The following is a 20,988-nucleotide window of genomic DNA, read 5'->3' as shown; positions in this document are numbered from 1 at the left end:
CAAGCTGTGCCCCAGCGGAGCATTTTATTTATCATTATGAAAGTTTTGCCATGCAATAAAAGGATATCAATGTTGAGAATTATGATTATTGCCCTTGAAAATTATGAATATTGCCCTTGAGAATTATGAATATTGCCCTCCTTAGAACATTTACAAATGCCATGAATTCCTTATTTTTTGAGGAATACAAATTTTCTTGGATTATGTTGGCAAAGGTAAATCACGAATTTAAATGTTCAAGGAAGTACAAATTTTCTAAAGGCTTGTATACAGACTTTTGCAAATACAGGAAATGAGAAGATCCTCAACAATATAAGTTTTCCTTAATCTATGAAATTTGGTATCCACGAAAATAAAAGAATCCACAGAAGTAATGTTCTTCCAGTCGTAAATGTTTTGATGTTTTGCTGTAAATACCTACTTTTTTAATTTCTCAAGGGCTATTCCATTAAAATGTATGTGGGTGGGTAGGAAGGGAAGTTTAATTATTGAATGTGGATCATATGGTTTTTTTTTCAGTATTTGTCTATTACCATTATGCAAAATTATCTAAAAAATGGTTCTTCATTGTAGGGATATTTTAAAAGTCCCTTCCTACCCTCCCACATGCATTTTAATGGAATAGCCCCAACTAGGACCAGATAGAAACAGATCAGATGATCCTTCCACATCATTGTTTTTAAACAAATTTTCTTTTAAATTATTAAAAGGTTAGACCTGTGTGAAGAGAGATAATTCTTTGAATCATTAATGTGTTTATAAAAAGCAAATTAAGTGAAGTTTTATATATGCATTCTTAGGAAACATAATTAGATTAATCTGTGTTATTTAAAACTTGTGAATAATGTTTTGAAAATAGTTTACACAACTGTATCAGTGATTTTTTTATTGTTCTTCACTTTAGGTCTACAGTCATCATATAAATGAAATTAGTTTTTCATAATTTCTCTTGAAGTAATATCATAATCTGTGATGTTAACATTTTGACTGTTCAAATCATCTAGAAAATCCCAGGTGTCCATACAGATAAACTTTCAATGATGGCACTTTTAATTAAACATATGAATGTATGTTTATGTATCTTAATTTATGGTAAATACCCACTCAAAATTATTTTCAGAGTTATTTTCCAAACTTCTCCCGTATAATCTCAATATGTATGATTGGTGCTGAGAAAGTCGAGATGATTCTAAAAAGTTGAAGGTGGGGCTAAAAATGCAAGGACTGAGGATGACTAACCTTAGATAACATGCAGTGATCCATTGAAGTGTTCAGAGTTGTTTTTATTATCATATCTTTTCTTGAGATATGTCCCTTTATGTTCCTTTATTTCCTCTGTGTGTTTGTTGTCAGTTAGTTGATTATATGATAAAAAAGGTAAATGCCTGTAATAGCTGCAACAAAAGTAGGGTCTTTAACATTATGAGTGATTTGATTCAGACTGTTAATTTTTGTCAACCCTGCAAATTTTGTAGCAGAAAGCTCGACATAAGGATAGTGATCCGGCAGCGGCGGCAGCTTTAACTAACTTCTTAAGAAGCTTTATATTTTAGAGGGTGGAAGACCTGGATGCTTCATACTTTGTATATAGATGCCTTATGTTACGAAGTTTCCGTCTGTCACATGTCCATTGTCCTTGACCTCATTTTCATGGTTCAGTGACTACTTGAAAAAAAAAGTTAAGATTTTTTGGAATGTTAATTTCTCTCTTTATTATGAGTAATAGGATAACTATATTTGGTATGTGCGTACCTTGCAAGGTCCTTGTGCCCTTCAGACAGTTTTCACTTGACCTCAACCTCATTTCATGGATCAGTCTCTCAGATACTATAAACAATAGGTCTAGTATATTTTGTGTACGGAAGGATTGTAAGGTGTACATGTTCAACTGGCAGGTGTCATCTGACCTTGACCTCATTTTCATGGTTCAGTGGTTATTGTTAAGTTTTTGAGTTTTGGTCTTTTTTTTCTAATACTATATGCAATAGGTCAACTATATTTGCTGTATGGAATGATTATAAGGTGTACATGTCCAACTGGCAGGTGTCATCTGACCTTGACCTCATTTTCATGGTTCAGTGGTCAAAGTTAAGTTTTTGAGTTTTGTTTTTTTTTTTCTAATACTATATGCAATAGGTCAACTATATTTGCTGTATGGAAATATTTTATAATGTACATGTCAGTTACACAGGTTTTATTTGACCTTACCTCATTTTCACGGTTCATTGCTCAGTGTTAAGTTTTTGTGTTTTGGTCTGGTTTTTTCTTAAACTATAAGCAATAGGTCAACTATATTTGTTGTATGGAAGGATTGTAAGCTGTACATGTCTGCCTGGCATGGTTCATCTGACCTTGACCTCATTTTCATGGTTCATTGGTCAATGTTTAGTTATCTTGGTTAAGTCTGTTTCTTAGAAACTTTAAGCAATAGGTCAACTTTATTTAGTGTATTGAATGATTGTAAGGTGTACATGTATTTCTCGTTTGGTTTATATGACCTTGACCTTTTTTACTTGGATCATGTTAAGTTTATTAATAGTTGTAGTAAAGCTTTATATTTAGGACTATCAACATAATATCAATGGTAAGTAAAGAAGGCGAGACATTTCAGTGTGTGCACTCTTGTTGCTAAAATGACCAGACACAAGAATCAAGAAATGTACTGGATGATTGGTATATTTTCAGAAATATGTACATCATATGATATATGATTTCATGTTAAATAAAAAAAAAAGTTTTTCTAAAAATTTTCCCTAAGATTGACAAAGGGAAACAATTATTTTGATACTACTGAAATAAACCCAGCAATTATCTGCCCTTTACCCATATTTTCTTATACATGGTAGATAGAAGCTCAATGCAAGATAGAATAATATTTCTGAAGTGCACTTGTTGTAAAGAGTATAAGTGATCAGTCTGAATATTCAGATTTATCAAAGATCTGCAATGAACACCAATAAATAATAAGAATTTGTTATTACAAGAGCATACCTATGTAATATTTTTATATGACAGCAAAAAATTTTTTGCATCTTATAATGCTATGAAGTCGTCATTGTCCGAAGACACATTTGGTTTCCCGACAATAACTTTAGTTTAAGTGAATGGATCTCTCTGAATTTTTACCAGAAGGTCCAATACCACAAAAGGAAGGTTAAGATTGATTTTGGGGGTGATGGTACCAACAGTTTAAGAATTAGGGGCCAAAAAGAAGCCAAAAACAAGCATTTTTGTAGTTTCCGGACAATAATTTGTGTGTAAGTGTACGGATTTCTCTGAAATTGTACCACAAGGTTCCATATCACAAAGGGAAGGCTGGGATTGAGTTTGGGGGTAATTACTCCAAAAGGGGGGTGGGGGGTTCAAAAAGTTAGGGATTTTTTTTTCCAATTTTTTTGGGAGTTAATTTTTTTTCTTCAAAATTTTTGAAATCTTCAATTGCACAGTATTGCGCAATAGCAAGAAATCATCAATTGCACAGTATTGCACAATAGCACAGTAATGTACAATAGCACAGTATTTGGCAAAAGCAAGAACTCTTCAATTGCACAGTATTGCGCAATAGCACAGTATTGTGCAATATCACAGCATTGCGCAATAGCAAGAAATCTTCTATTGCACAATAGCACAGTATTGTGCAATAGCAAGAAATCTTCAACTGCACAGTATTGTGCAATAGCAAGAAATCTTCAATTGCACAGTATTGCACAATAGCAAGAAATCTTCAAATGCACAGTATTGCGCAATAGCAAGAAATCTTCAATTGAAAACAAATACAAATGATTTAACCAATTTTGATGGGTATAATTAAGTTTTTAATTTGGGGGTTCTATCCTTGTATAATTTTTTTGGATATTGGGCCCCATATTTAAATTGGTCTACATTGAGGTCAAAAGGGTCCAATTTAAACTTTGTTTGATTTCATCAAAAACTGAATTATTGCGGCTATATGATTTGCTGAATCTTATTGTGCATTTAGATTTTTATTTTGGGCCCTGTTTTCAAATTAGTTCATATTAAGGTTTGAAGGGTCCAAATTTAAACTTTGTTTGATTTCAACTAAATTTAAATTATTGGTGTTTTTTTATATGCTGAATCTAACCATGTGATTAGATTTTGGATATCAGACCATTGTAGGTAAATTAAATGTACCATTTCAAATTTTTAAGATCTTTGACCACATTTATTTTGTGTCAGAAACCTATATTATGTCAAATATTTGATCACAATCCAAATTCAGACAGTATCAAGCTTGAATATTGTGTCCAAACTTGCCCAAACTGTTCAGGGTTCGACCTCTGCCATCGTATCAGGCTGCGCTCAGTGAAGCATTTCATTAGGCATTGAAATAAATATTTGTATCTACCATTTTAAGCAGTGTCAGTGAGTTTTGGTGGAATGTTTTTGAGTTTTCCTATGTTAATTGTAAAAAGAAGCATTCATCCTTTGCATTATGTACTGTATGCTTACATGTTGTGAGCATATGTTGATAGGTATTGAGCAGACTAAAATTCAAAATTGATTGATTTTCCATTTTTTTTCTTATCAGTTTCAAATACAAAGAGGTAAGTTATTCGAGAAAAGCAGAGTTTTTCAGACCATACTGGTTATACATTTTTGTATTTAAATTACTATGTTTGTTATGCTCTTTATTACTTGTAACTATTAGGAAAAAAAATTAAACAAAAACAAAACAGATGTGATTGCCCTGATGATATTAGAAGTCATGGAAAAGGAAAAGAGAAATATGAAATGAATAGTCATTTGGTAGTTTTGACATAGATGAGGGGCCTGATGGGGGGGGGGTCTCATCACGATTCACGAGTTGATTTTTTTGTCAATCACGATTCACAGAAAATAAATTTCCATGATCACGGATCACGAAAATATAAAAAAAAATAAATCTGTAGAAAAACGGATCACGATAGCGAAAATGCGCCGATCACGAAGAACGAAAATAACCCATCAGGCCCCTCATAGATAATAAGAGTAATTTGTCTACACCATTTTTATGTTCTTTTTGAACGTTTTTTAAAAATTAATTAGTTACTTAAATTTGTTCTGTTAATTCAAGATTTAAATTTCTGTTAGTATTAAAATTGCAATGTTACAGAAATGAAAATTGGTAGATTTAAACCTATGACAATAAGTATAACCATTTTACCATGACGGTACAGAGAGTCTAACATCATGACGAGCAGCAGCTAAGATATAACAACATATCTAATGTGAACTTGTTGTAAAGATGACTATTCAGATTTAATCAAAGATCTACCTTAAACACCAATTACAAAATTAATAAGAGTTTTTTATTACAAGAACATGTCTATGTAACTTGTTTAAGGCAATCAAATACAAATTTGGAACTAACCTTTTAACCAGTGTCAGTTTGTTTTGGTGTAAAAATTTTAACTGTATAAGTTAAACATATTAACTTATATTTTTAAATATGAACAAAATAACATCAACAGATTAGAGATGTTACAAAGAAGGTATGCTATTAATAGATATAACAACACTTCATCAGTATCTGCTTGCTGAAAAGTTATTGGATAATGCAATGATATTGTTTGTCATGGAATAGAATTTCTTTATAATATAAGCATGATTAGTTCTGAGCTTCATCACTTCTGTCAGGCGCGAAAGACACGAATTAAAGCTTATCACCGATCATTAGCCGCTATCTTCAGGAGGCATTGATCTAATCCAACACGCACAAAGAGTTCAAGGTTAAAATAAAAATTCAGAGATCGAACTAACATACAAGTTTTTTGAGTCGGATTGTAAGCCCTTTTCTTCTGTGCACCCCGTCTCACAAAAAAAAAAATGTATCAAACAGAATATCTTGAAGATGACGTTCAACATTTTACCATAAATATATAATCAATTATATGAAAATGAAAATAAATTTGATTTTTATTTGCCTAACGTCCAATAGAAAGTATTTTATGCATTTTGCGTCCGATGAAAATTATATTAATAAAATGAGGACAGTGCTGAAAGGACCTGATTGATCATTTGTTACTTACATGTATATTTGTTATGTTAGTTCTGGATTTATTTTTGTGTCCGTATTAAAATTGTGATGTTACAGAAATAAAAAAAAATGGGAGCTTGAGACTCGGGGGAATTAATACTACCATGCTACTATAACTGTACAGATAGTCTTGTTGTTTTGTCTAAAATGATCCATACAAATAGCCCTTTATTCATTCATTCATTGATATTGACATGTTGTGTCATGAAAAGCAAAAATACCGTATGTTTCGCGCAAATCAGCCGCTCTTTTTCGCGTGCTTGAGATAATGGGCTTTTTCATAACTTATTTTTAATGTGTAAATAAAATAAATATTTTGTTTTAACGTAAGGAAAACCGTAAGAGGACCAATTTAACCGCAGCCATGCATGTGGTTCCGTATAAGGTTTACATAAAGTAAAAAAATGGGCAACAAATATACGTTATCTGTAAATTGTGCAAATATAGTTTTTACTTGTAGGCGCAAATAAAACATAGACTTGTTGCGCAAATGAAGTATTGGATTTTGTATTCTGAAACTGTCTAGCGACTTTAAGTTATATGATATATAAATATAGCATTGTTCTTGAATTAAATACACTCGTAGTTCTCAAATATTGTTGCCAATATAACATTTATAGTGATTTTCTATTAGTTTATCGAATAAATATCCGCCCAAAACACAGATTATACAAGATCAGGTAACCCAATTTTATAGGTGTATCATTAAAGGGAACAAACGAAGAAGGGAGCATACAAAGACATAGTTTAGGTATGTTCAAATAATGTTTAAGTATAAGTACAGCTGCCTTTATTTGAATAACGTTTTCAAATCAAAATTTCAAAAAAAGAATTAAAACCGAATTTCAATTAATTAAGTACAATCGACTCTCGTTATCTCAGAACCAGCCGGACCAGAGAAATATTTCGAGATACCCGTACATTTTTAATTTGACTCAAACAGATACTAGAATTTTGACACACCAATGGATACAACTCTTGCTTAGCTTGGTAAGGCTAGAATAAATCCAGATAAAAATGGTTAAGGGATCGATATTCTGGTCTGAGATCGATTTACTGTATGTAATGGTGTTTTATTACTATAATTAAATTATATGATTTTTCGTCACTTATAGTAATCTGATTATACAGTTAGCACCTTTGGTTTTTAGCCAAGAGAGAAATTTCCAATCGATCTTAGCGCGATTCAAAGTTGACAAAATTGTTTATTCTCGTATACAAGAGGGTTTTTTGAAAATTGAGAATTCTTTTCATTTTCTTTTATTTCAAAAAGAGACGCAACATATATCAAAGGGTCATTCAAACTCATAAGTCAAAAATGAACTGACAACGCCATAGCTAAAAAAAACCAATTTCGTTAATGTATGATTACGGTGATTATTTTTTAAAACATTCAAAACAAAATTTCATAAAATATAACAATGTATCACTAATTATTTATTATTGCGATCAAAGATAATCTTTGGTAAACAACCATGGAAAAGGAATGACATAAAACAATACATAATACAGTGACCGGAAATTTATATAGTTAAAGGTGTATTGACAGATGAATATCTCAATCCATTTGAATCCGCGCGGATATGTTTGTGTATTAGTTCATGATAGATAAGCCAATTTGAATGTTTTTACCTTTGGTCCGTAAATTTTGTTCGAGTCACTCGAATTTCGACTTATCCAATTTCAACTCATCGAGAGTCGATTTTTTTTTATTTGGAACAAAATTCGGAACCACAAGAAAACTTCGACTTATCCGATATTTCGAGACAGCGATATGATTTTTTAATTGACATTGATTTCCCGTAGTAGATGCTTTAGTAATCATAAATGTAAAACCAAAGTAACTATATATATAAGTAAAATACGGATATCAAACATGTAATCGGACTTATAAATACATATTAGAATTATCCAGAATAAAATGAAAATTATGATAATATCGAGAGTCGTAAATAGCACCGAATTGTCTAATTTTTAAAAGATATAGAAATGGAATAATCAACAAGGAGGGCAATCATAAACATCATGTCAAGGCAAAGAGACAACAGAAAAACAAACAGACAATCAATATTACTCTTTACCGGGATCTATACATTAACAAATTATACTAAATATTGTAAAACACGAACCAATGTTCCCATTAACTGAGAAATGAGAACAGGAATGGAGCTACGCCGATGGAAACACATCCTTACAGCACTATTATGTAGTAGTATTGCCAAAGTGACAGTTTTTTTACCAAAACACAAACACATTGAGGAAGTGGTGTTAAACTTGATCAATCAGTAAATCAAAAGTTGTAGTGATACAGGGAACAAGTTGGGAAATTTACACACAATTAGACGTGACCAAACTAACACCGACGAAATATTTATATCGCTATCAGTCTCCGAGTGAACATCACCTCGGTACTGAAATGATAAATAACAGACCTTTCGTAAATTGTCCGTTTATTAATTTAGTAATTAAGAAAATGAAGTTTCAACTCTCTCAGTCAAGGTTGACCGTAGATGGATTTGTCTGTCATTCTTTAGTCTGTTTGATCATAAAAACTGTTACGGTTCTTAGCTTTTGGCTTTCAAGTATTTGGCTGTGGACGTTTTCGATGAAGATCCCCCAGAAACGCGCTTCAAACGCATGATATTTATAGATTATTGTTTTATTTTTTTCTATTATCAAAAAATCAGAATTACGTGCAAAACTTAAAAAGTACAAGAACAGACGTCATATTTCTTATTTGTTTTCCCCAATAGTTTATTGTCAAAATATTTCCTAACTCATGCTTAAAATTATAATAACGGACTTCTTATTTCTTATTCTCTCTATCGTTCATTATAAGAATATCTTTTAAATTAAGTCGAATCCATATTGCACAAGAGGGACGAAAGATATCAGAGGGACAGTCAAACTCATACATCGAAAACAAACTGACAACGCCATGGCCAAAAATAAAAAGACAAATAGGCAAATAATAGTACAGATGACACAACATAGAAAACCAAAGACTAAGCAACACGAACCCCATCAAAAATTGGGGTTGATCTCAGGTGCTCCGGAAGGATAAGCAGATCCGGCTCCACATGTGGCACCCGTCGTGTTGCTTATGTTATTACAAATCCGGTAAATAGTCTAATTCGGTAGGTCACATTCAAGAAAAGGGAAGGGTATTGTAGTTACGACATGAGGAACATATCCGATATCATCTGTGAAACGGTTATTCCATAACGGTCAACCAACTCGTGATGGCGTCCGTACAATTTTCGAAGGGATGATTTCAACTTCACCATTTGGAACTCTTGGTTTAATAGCTTCCTTGTGAACAGTAATCCTCTATCAAGGAAATCATGATAGGAAATACAAGCCCGGGAATATCGTATCAATTGGGAGATATATACTCCGTATGCAGGCGCTGCTGGAATGTTGCTACATAGAAATGGAAAGTTCACAATTGGGAAGCTGAAATCATCTCTTTTGTCGTAAAGTTTTGTTTTCAACCGACCCTCATTGTCAATTTCTAAATGTAAGTCAAGATATGAGGCAGACTTTACTGTATCTGTAGTATCCTTTATCTCTAGTTCGATGGGATAGATTCGTTCAACATAGTCACCAAATTTTGTATTATTTAGTGAGAGAACATCATCTATATAGCGGAACGTAAAGTTAAAGGATATTGCTAACTTCTTATCTTTCTTCATAAGAAGTTCCTGTATGAAGTCAGCCTAAAAAAATAAAGAAACAAGTCGGCAAGAAGAGGGGCACAATTGGTTCCCATTGGAATTATGACAGTCTGTTGAAAAACACGTCCTCCAAACGTAACAAATATGTTGTCAATCAAGAATTCAAGCATCTTGACAATGTCAGTTTCAGAGAATTTTTTGTTTGAATCAGAGTGATTCTTTTCAACGTAGGATTTATCCCTCCCCAAGACAAGATACTTGTATCTACGTTAGATATCACAGCACAAATCACAGTCTATAAACACTTGTGCTATATCTCTCTTCAAATATCAGAATATTAATCATAAAATGTGTAACATCCACATTACAAATCTGATATAGTCTTTTACAACATTGTTCTTGTTTGTAAATCACATTATATTAACTGCTTGAGGACGGAATCAAGTTTTGAGAGTAGATATGGAAACCTATCGTATACTCCCATGACGCTTTATATGTATACCTTTTCATATATTGCGGAGGTAAAAATGTTACCTTTTCCCATATTGGTGGGGTTTCGTTTGGTGTGTAATGTAACAGTGGAATACCAAAGTGCCAAAAGAGAGAAAATTGGTTGATAAAACACAGCCGGGAACACCAACAAAGATGCCAGACGAAGTTATGGGAACTTTATTGACCTTATCATATATTTCTGATAGTTTTCCCGACCTATTCACATATTTTCAAGCTTGAAAAGGTGACCTATTCCAGCGGCACGTCCTATCACCTTGTATATAGGAAGTGCCCCCCCCCCCCCCCCCCCCTCCCCCCGAGGTTATTGTGGACCATTGTTCATATTCTTCCCTTTAATTGTTTCTTAAGTCCTTTGTCTATAAAGTGTCTATATACTTTTTTTATTTTCTTTGGTGACATAAATGTTTTTTTATAGTGTTTAAGATTATAACATAATGTTGACTGCTGTACTCCAATTTTTGACATTTTTAACCATTATGTCTGTTTGTTTTGCTCATACAATGGTGTCAATATAATGGAATTCTACGAGACTCTCAGACAAGTGATAGTTTACGTCAGCTATAAAACCAAGTTTAATCTACCGTTTTTGACATACGGAATTGCCTGTACCAAGTCAGGAATAGGACAGTTGTTTTCCATTCGTGTTTGAGTTTTTGATTTTGGCATTTGATAAGGGACTTTCCGTTTTGAAATTTCCTTGGAGTTCGGTATTTTCTTATTTTACTTTTTGCTGGGTATAATAATATAATCCGTTTCAATTTTTACGGCACTATTTGCGTATTTCGACAATTACGATGACTCTTCAGTGATGCTTGTGGTACAAATGTTTAAAACCCGGAACCTAATACTAACGTTGAAGAGCCGATTAACTATAAAATCTAATGATTTTACAACGCTATGCAGACAAATTCAATCCTTTTTTAATTTGATCTGCAAAAAGATGTGTTCATTCTATGTAACGTCATTGGGCGTGTTCGGATTTTTTTAAAGACGTCAGAATAGGAAATTCCGAGAAAAGCAAAAAATATGAAGTCATAATCGAATTTTAACCATAAAAACTGTGATTAAAAGAACCACACGTTGATTAAGTAAATATAGTCAACAGGTTTGTAAAGGGGTTAATCGTGTAAGAATTAGAAAAAATCATTTTAATTGTATATGACGTTCATGTGACTACTCGATAAAATGAATAAGTATTTTATCGTTTCAGATTAAGTATGGGATCACAGGACTGGATGTCAAAAGAAGTTAAAACTTTCCTAGAACAAATGAAAATATATGATACAAACATAGATCTGCGCAAATATTTTTGGTACTCTCCAAAGCAGCAACATTCAGAGATAGAAATTACTTATATTCTTTATATTCTTCCAATACTGATAGCTGTGTCGCTTGGTTTCTTCATATGCCTGGTATCAATTGTCAAAGAAGAAAAAGACCTTCAAGACTTACATATTTTTATTATTGCAAGCCTTATTTGACCTTTTGGGTATAACAGTTCAAAGTATTCCAATTTATTTGTTATTTTTAATCTCTGACAAAAATGATTATATACCTTTTCAATACTGTGAGGTGTATCGCACATTCACAGTGTTCATTCCACAATCCTTACTTATAATATCCCAATGGATGAAGGTGTTAATGACAGTACACCAGTTTGCAATCTTTTATTTTCCTGTAAGAGCTAAAAGCATGGCGTCTAGGACAAAAATTGCATTAAGCATCGGTATAATCACGTGCTTATTGATTCCTTTAACAGTTGTTACAAAATTTGACATGAAATTTGCCAAAACATATCATAGAAATACTGAAACAGGTTCCATAGAATACTATTGTAAGATTGAACACTATCAAATAATTGGGGACTACAGAAATTTAATTACTTTTGTCGTAAAGGATTCCCTCCCATTAGTAATATATATAGTACTGTGGATTCATTATTATTCGTTGGATAGCAATCTTCGTGGATTTCTTGGGTACAGGTAAACCACGAAATTAAATGTTCAACGAATGACACATTTTCTATAGGCTTGTATGCAGAACTCGGCAAAACCACGAAATTTGATATCCACGAACATACTAGTTTACCTTTATCCTCGAAAATTGGTACCCACGAAAATAAATGAATCCACAGTATTTGGTGTTGGACTATCTTACCAAATTCAGAAGAGGAGGATTCTAAGAAGGCGGTTACAAAACAATCAAAGTACCGATACAAGTCTTGAAAACCTGACTAGAGCTCATAACTTTAGTGCGTTTATTTTTGTTTTTACCAGCTTACCACATTTTGCGGCAGATCTTATTTCGGTTTTCAACTCGTTCGGAACAGAAATTGTATCATTCTACGGAATTGAGAACACTTTTGTTGCACTTTTTGTATTGAAAACCGTCTGTCAGCTAATGAATATCACGGCTGTTGTACTTGTATTTCTATGTTTAAACAGAGACATGAGACAAACACTAATAAATAAATTTCGTACATTGGTGCCGTGCCTACGATACAATTAGGAAAATGAAACAATTAAACGTCTTTTTTTTTGTTCTTGTCGTTGAAACGTTGCAGCATGTCGTTATGATTATGTATTCTTCTTTATCAGATGAAATATGACTTGAGTTCCACGAATATTATTCATACCATTTATTTGCGCGATTTGCTGGTATTGTCTTTTTTACAAAACATGTTATCACGTAGTAGTCACTTACCTCATTAGTATTGTGAGACTTACTTGGTTGATTTATATGTTTTTCTTTTCTGTGTTTTATTATTTTAATATATTAACTGATTTTGAATTAAAAACATTAATCATTCGTCTTGCTTTGAAGTTTGAAAACAACGATATATCTATTGCAGTATTTACATATTGTATTCTAAAGGAATATTCTGTGAAAGGTCTACTCAATTTTACTAAATGAGGGGCGAAAGATGCCAGTGTGACATTCAAACTCATAGATCGAAAATAAACTTACAACGCCATGGCTAAAAAAGAAAAAGACAAACAGACAAATAAAAGTACATTACATAGACATAACATAGAAAACTAAAGACTAAGCAACACGAACCCCACAAAAAACTGGGGGTGATCTCAGGTGCTCCGGAAGGGTAAGCAGATCTTGCTCCACATGTGGCACCCGTTACTAAATATTTATAAAGTGAAACACTGATTCCACATTATCTTATCAAATTTTAAGGGTTTTTGTAATTAATCTTACTATTTGATGCAAACATCATCTTGACAACAGATATATCGTTCTATCAAAATATGTTTAGTCAATAAATAAAGGCAACAGTAGTATACCGATTTTCAAAAGTCATAAATCGATTAAGATAACACAAATCCGGGTTACAAACCAAAACCGAGGGTTACTAACCAAAACCGAGGGAAACACATCAACTATGTATAAAATATTTTATATTTTTCATCCTGCAGTTGGGTTTTTTTTGTGTGTGGGGGATGGGAGCAGGCTACAGGAATTTCATTTTAAAGCACAAATTTTAAAGACATACATTACACATATGTATCTCGTATTACATTGTCTGATGAGATGTGTATTTCATGTCCATTTTGTCTGTTGATATAAAGATGAATCTCATATCAGATTGTCGTATGTTATCTTATATAGGAGATGTTTACTGTTGAAAGTTAAAAAAAATAATGCTATTTATTTGATTTTATATACAGTATCATGTGACAAAAATATGTTGATACAGAGGTTTAAATCTGTTATCAAAAGATGTAATTCATATTTAAAAATAATTTTATAAAACAGAAGTTGTGGTATGATTACCAATGAAACAACTCTCCACAAGAGACCAAATGACAAAGAAATTAACAGCTATACGTCAACGTACGGCCTTCAACAATGGGCAAAGTCCATACCGCATACATTTTGTCACCTATAAAAGGCCCCGACATTAGTTTGTTTCAAATTTATTTTGTTTTAGGTTCAGAAAAAGGAAGGTAAAAATCTTCTAGTGATCAAATTGTAGGTATTAAATCAAAGATACCATGCTTATTGTTAATTAGGCCAACTGTGTTAATCAACTTCATCAAACTCATCAGTGGCGAAAGAATCAAAACAGATGGAAGGCCAAATTAAATACGAAGTTGGAGAGTGATAGAAAACAAACATTTAGAAAATGTGTGCTGAATACGGCTAAGCGATTTATTTTTACGGTTTCAAAACCTTAGTTTTTCGAGTCATTCAAGATTTGTCAATGGAAACTTTACTGGAAATGAATGTATCTTTGATATTGCATGTCGACACGGAAGTTCTGACAACTAGCCTGCCGATTAGCTCGGTGATTAGACTTCCACCAGCAGAAGTATCGATCCAGTGGTTTTACAAATTTATCAAAAATACCATGTATTATCATATGTTACCCAAGACGTGTATTTCGTCTACATAAGAATCACCAATGGCGCTCAAATATAACCTAAACGTATGAAATGCCGAATCAAATAGGAAGTTCGAGATACAATGTAATTGCAAACTAACATTTCCGAGGAGTTGACAAATATGGCTAATTGTTTTCATAAGACCCTTCTCAACTATGTTGTTATAACATTTAGTTGTTTGTTAAAAAATAACTATGTAAATTCCCATTTATTCATTCATTAATTTTGTTAGATTGTGTCTTGAAACGCAGATGTAAAGTATGTTTCAAGCAACCCAACAGCTCTTTTTCTCGTGCTAATAATAGAGTCCATTTTCATTCTTGCTTGTGTGTATTCCCTTTGCAAGACATTGTTTAAACTATAAACTTGTTCTTTTTATGTGGTAATAGGATATATTAAAAACCTGGTTTTTCGTGATATTCGTGATAAGGCAATACGAGCAATTCATTCTTTAAACCTAGATTGAAAATAAATAAATATTTGGTGACTATACCAGATACATGTATAATATGTCTCTAGCTATACATGTATATTACTTAATTTAAAAACAAAACTGATATGGTCTCCACAAGTCGACAATCTAAAGAATCCTTTGGAATAAAATAATTATCATATCCACATATCAAAAATTATAGTTCCCTTTTTAAATGTGTTTCATTTAATCCCGTCGAGGGACCATGCATCAAATAACTCGATTCAAATAGCTTTCTCTTACGGTCAGAGTACACCAGTTACTAGAATGAATATAACGACCGGGTTATTCGGGTTATGCACCAAAGAACAGTTTTGACCATAAAGAAAACTTTAATGACTCATGCATTTGTGTGTATCATATACGTAATCCGAGACTGTTTCACGATTTTTAGAGGTGTGATATAAGTATTATGTTTTGATTAAACAATACAACATTTCTTGTGATTTTCTATTCGTTTGTCGAATGAACATCTGCCCAAAACATAATATTAAAGATCAAGTACCCATTGAATAGTAATACCATCAAGAGGAACCCATATCGAAGAAAGCAGTTAATGGTTTGTACAAATATTGTTTACGTTGTCGCTTTTTTTTCGACACCCGAATTTATTCAAATAATGTTTTCAAATTGTTAGTAAAGTAAAACCGGATTTTAATTCAATACATGCATATTTTTTTAAAAGATGATTGACAGATTCAACATGGTACAAGCTGTAATAATTTCAAATGTATACTAGTCAACAAAAGTAACGATACACAAGTTTGAAGTCAAATTTATCAAAAAATATAATAAATAGGAAAAACTGTTAAATTATTCGATGAAAAACATTTATTTGCAAAGTCAATGCATATAATTAAAAGAATCTGACCAAATTGGAAAGTGAGTAAATACTATAAAAAAATATTGCACATAGGGGTCAAATTTATTTTGCGGAAAATGATAACAAAAGTCGGCACTTCATTTCGATGATGAGAATTCAAATATCTGCAAGCATTCACAATTCTAAGCAAACCATGTTTAAGTTCTAATATCGATTTTTGAATTTTTGGGTGAAAATGCAATTTTTAAAATTAACAAAAATTGAAATAAAAAATCGTGTTTGCCTTAAATCAATGATTTTGATAAGAAAATAACACTCTGTAAATATTAGACCAATTGGCCAATTATTTACCTTGGTACATTATATATGGAAAATGTATTGCCGTGCATCGTTTTTTTTGTTGTTGTTGACTAGTATATATTTAATATAATTTGCAAAAGTCGGATATCATTCAAGTAGTTGACTTATAAATAATAAAGATTCACATTAACCATGAGAAAAAGGAAAATAATATCCATAGTCTTAAATAGCATGGAATTGCTCCTCTTTTAAAAGAGATAAAAAAAATCAGAAAAAGGAGAAAAATCTTAAACCTTATGACGAGAAGAAAGAAACAGACAAAAAATTACCCTTTACCGTGATGTAAACATTAGAATATTAACATGAAGATTGTGAATCATAAACCTAAATAATCCAGAAGAGTTAGCAGTTCCTGCGACAATTTTGGCACCCACACTGTTCAATACATCAAGCAAAAATCTGATGATAAGTCGGTTTCGTTGATGTCATAAATGGACAAAAGAGAATGGGAATGTAAAAGAGAGGCGACACATACCAAATGGACATTCAAACTTGTAAGTAGAAAATAAACTGACAACGGGAATGTAGCTTCTTCAAATTAAAAACATCATTATAACACCTAGATGTAGTATGATTCCCCTGTCAACCAAAAACACCAAACGAAGTGGCGTAAAACTTCAATAATTCAAAACTTACACTGACAAAGCGTATAAGTTAAGAGATAAAAACACTATAAGAAGCGGTAAAAAGAACACCGATGTCTCAAAACGTAAATATGCATTTGAAAAACCTTTTCTGACGACATATTTTTCATATTGCAACATAGTGATGAATTGCTATTGTCCCAGCAAACATAGTCCTTTACAATATATGTCTTGTTTGCAAATCGTATTATATTTGCTACTTTAGAAAGAAATTAAGTGTTGACAAGTTACTTGAATAACAATCAAATTCTCCATGACGCTTACTTAAGACTAAAGTCTGAACAAATATAGATCGGTTTATTGTTCCTAATGAATTTGAACCAAAATGCAGAGCTGGATCTGGTGTCATGCCGCTAGTATCTACATGTGATATGAGGATATTCTAGGAGCGATTTGAATCATATGTGGATACTGAAACTACATACTTGTTTGTACAAACAACATTATATTGCAGGATCTGACGAATGATCTATAAAACATAACATTGAATGTACTAGTTTTACTCCTACGGATGAGCATTTCGGCAACTTATATTGTCCTTTATTCTTCCGAGGCTGACTTTGCACAGGAGCTTCTATGTTCAAGTTGGTATTAAACTTTACGCAATAAAGAGTATATCTTTTCACTTAATAATTTAAGGTTTGGTGGCCAGGTTAATTTAATTGTATCTTTCACAAAGAACTTGAAACAAAGATACAACAGAAACAGTTAAGGTCACTTTACATGTTGAATTTATCTATACACTAAGGTTTTTCTATTCCTGCCATAGAGAGCCGTACTTCGCTCAACTTTTCGGACTTTTCGGTTTGAATGCTTTTCATCTTCGTATTGGATTCGACTTTCCCCCTATTTTGCTTCGAGCACCACTGATGAGTCGTTTGAAGACGACACGATCGTCTGGCGTACAGATTTGTAAGCATAATATTCTAGTATTTGATGGGTTTTTGCATCTTGACTAACATAAAGAAATTGACAAAACGGATCGGTAAAGTTAACAACAAAATTTATGATTTGTTTGTAGAATAATTACAGCAGTGCTTGCATGTTGAGTTTTTATTTCCAAGTTGATACATTCAAAGCCTTGCAATTCCTATCATAATTTTTCTTGATAGAGTGTTATAACTTATAGGAAGGGTTCCAAATGATAAAGTTGAAGACCTCCCATAGAATGTTTTATGCACGCCATCCAAATTTGGTTAATCAATGAATACAATTATGTGTTACGTGGGGTTTGTGTTGCAAAACATAAAGTTTGCTGTGAAGCTTTTTGCTATATAGTCTTATTTATAGTACTTTATCGTTTCAGATTGAGTATGGGATCACTAGACTGGATGTCAAAAGAATTTAAAATTTACTTAGAACAGGCGAAAATATATGAATCAAAAATAGATCTACGCGAATATTTGTGGTACTCACCAAAGCAACAATATTCAGACATAGAAATTACATATATTATATATATTCTTCCAATACTGGTAGCTGTGTCGCTTGGTTTCTTCATATGCCTGCCCTGGTATCAATAGTCAAGGAAGAGAAGAATTTCCATTCTTACATATTTTTATTATTGCAAGCCCTGTTTGACATTTTGGGTATAACAGTTCAAAGTATTCCAATTTGGATTGTATTTGTAAACTCTGATAAGAATGAGTATATACCTTTTCAATACTGTGAAGTGTAACGCACGTTCACAGTTTTCATTCCACAATCCTTATATATAATATCCCAATGGATGAAGGTGTCTATGACAATAAACCAGTTTGCAATCTTTTATTTTTCTGTAAGAGCTAAAAGCATGATGTCTAAGACAAGAATTGTATTAATCATCGTTGTAGTCCCTTGCTTATTAATTCCGTTAACAGTTGTTACAAAATTTGACATGAAATTTGCCAAAGCATATTATAGAAATACTGAAACAGGTTCTATAGAATACTATTGTAAGATTGTACACTATCAAATAATCGGGGAATACAGAAATTTATTTACTTTTGTCGTAAAAGATTTCTTTCCATTGGTAACATATATAGGATTTGGTGTTGGACTATCTTATCAAATTCAGAAGAGGAGGATTCTAAGAAGACGGTTACAAAACAACCAAAGTACAAATACAAGTCTTGAAAGCCTGTCAATGCTCTAAACTTTAGTTCGTTTATTTTTATTTTAACATGCTTATATAGATATAGGAAGATGTGGTATGAGTGCCAATGAGACATCTCTCCATCCAAGTTACAATTTATAAAAGAAAACCATCATAGGTCAAGGTACGGCCTTCAACACGGAGCATTGTATCATTCTACGAAATTGAGGATACTTTTGTTGCACTTTCTGTATTGAAACCTGTCTGTCAGCTCATGAACATCACGGCCGTTGTACCTGTGTTTCTATCACTACAAACCAGTAAAAGTCTGAAATGGCCTATATCTGTACTCGACTGTACTGATTTTTACTCGACCAGTCTGAATTGGTCTGAAATTTACTTGATATAACTCGACTGTAGTCTGAACCATACTTAACAGTCTGAACCTGTATAAGACCTTTACTCGACCAGTACTTAACCATTTTATACGTGTCTGAACCATACTCGACATAGTCTGAACCATGCTCTACCTAGTCTGAACCATACTCGACCTAGTCTGATACATACTCGACCAAGTCTTAACCAACCTAGACCTATTTTATGTATCTATCTATTGTATTTAATCAATTTAGGAACTGTTTTTTACAACAGCTATTTCCCCTGGCTAGAAATTTGAACAACAATTTGAAAATCCAAAATGTATTTAATATAGCATTGAAACCAAAATTTCACATGTACAATAAACATAATGTTATCATCAACACCATATTCATCAACACTTATATACATACACCACCTTTAAAATAAAAATAAAACAAGGTGATCAAAGGAAGTACTTTCTGGTTTGATAAAAAAATATCATGTAATAAATTAAATGCATTAAATGAATTTTCATATACAAGATATCATGTTCACATTGCTTTATGTACATCAAAAATTCTAGAACTTTCGACCATAATTCAAATATCCAAAATGATATTTAAATTTTTTGTTAAATATTTTATGGTTACTGGACATTCATTTTCACCATTAACTTAAGCCTGGTATAGATATATGGTGTCAGTCAAATTTAATTAATCGTGCAGTGAACATTTTTGTTCTTATAAAATAGTATAAAAAGCAACTTAATGAATCTTAAAAAATGACACCTTTGTTTCGTTAAACAAAGAATTTAATATAACCATGATAATAGAACTTCCATAGCAATCCTTGATAACCTTTTAATAAAGGAAATGTGTTCCAAAGTTGCAGTAAAAATTTATTTTAATTAAATATAAATAAGTTTTGTCAAAATTAAAGACATGGCATACAAGAAGCACTTTAATAAGGTTTAATTACCTCAGTACATGTGTGTTTTACAGGTAAAAAGAAAACCCTGTTTTTCTTAAACTCGTGTATTACTTATCTAGTGAATTCAAAAGGCCTTGTGATTTAAGTTTTGCAGGATGTTGTAATTTTGAATGGATGTTATTTAAAATTCATTACTCTCTGACTAGGTGTGATCTTTTTAATGAGTTTGCCCAAAGCAGAAGGTATGACTTAATAGTTTACCACTAATCAGAAGAACAATTTAATTCATTTCTTTTATTTTTTTTATCCCTTTTTGATATATATTATATATATATATCCCAAATTATAATAAAAATAGATATATTTCTGATATAATGTTAAACAATTTCAGTGATTTTGTTGGCTGTTGTTACCTCATTAAAAAGATATAGTTCTATAACTATTGTATGTAAACATGAAACCTATATAGTTTTTATTAAGGAATTTAGGAAAATTAAGTTTTGTTTAAAAAAAACACATGCCAAACTAGAAGCACCTTAATAAGGTTTTATTACCCTCAGTATAAGTGTGGTTTTCGGGTAAAAGAGTTTTTTTTTTAACACGACTCTAAAACTTTAAAATTAGATAATTTAACTATCTGGATTTGATAAATCTGAGAATCATGTAAGGATGTAAAAATCTGTTTTTATATATATCTTTAG

The sequence above is a fragment of the Mytilus californianus genome, unplaced genomic scaffold (genome assembly GCF_021869535.1).
Source record: "Mytilus californianus isolate M0D057914Y unplaced genomic scaffold, xbMytCali1.0.p SCAF_1, whole genome shotgun sequence".
Taxonomy (NCBI): domain Eukaryota; kingdom Metazoa; phylum Mollusca; class Bivalvia; order Mytilida; family Mytilidae; genus Mytilus; species Mytilus californianus.
The sequence above is the reverse complement of the archived record's forward strand: the minus strand, read 5'-3'. Positions refer to the sequence as shown.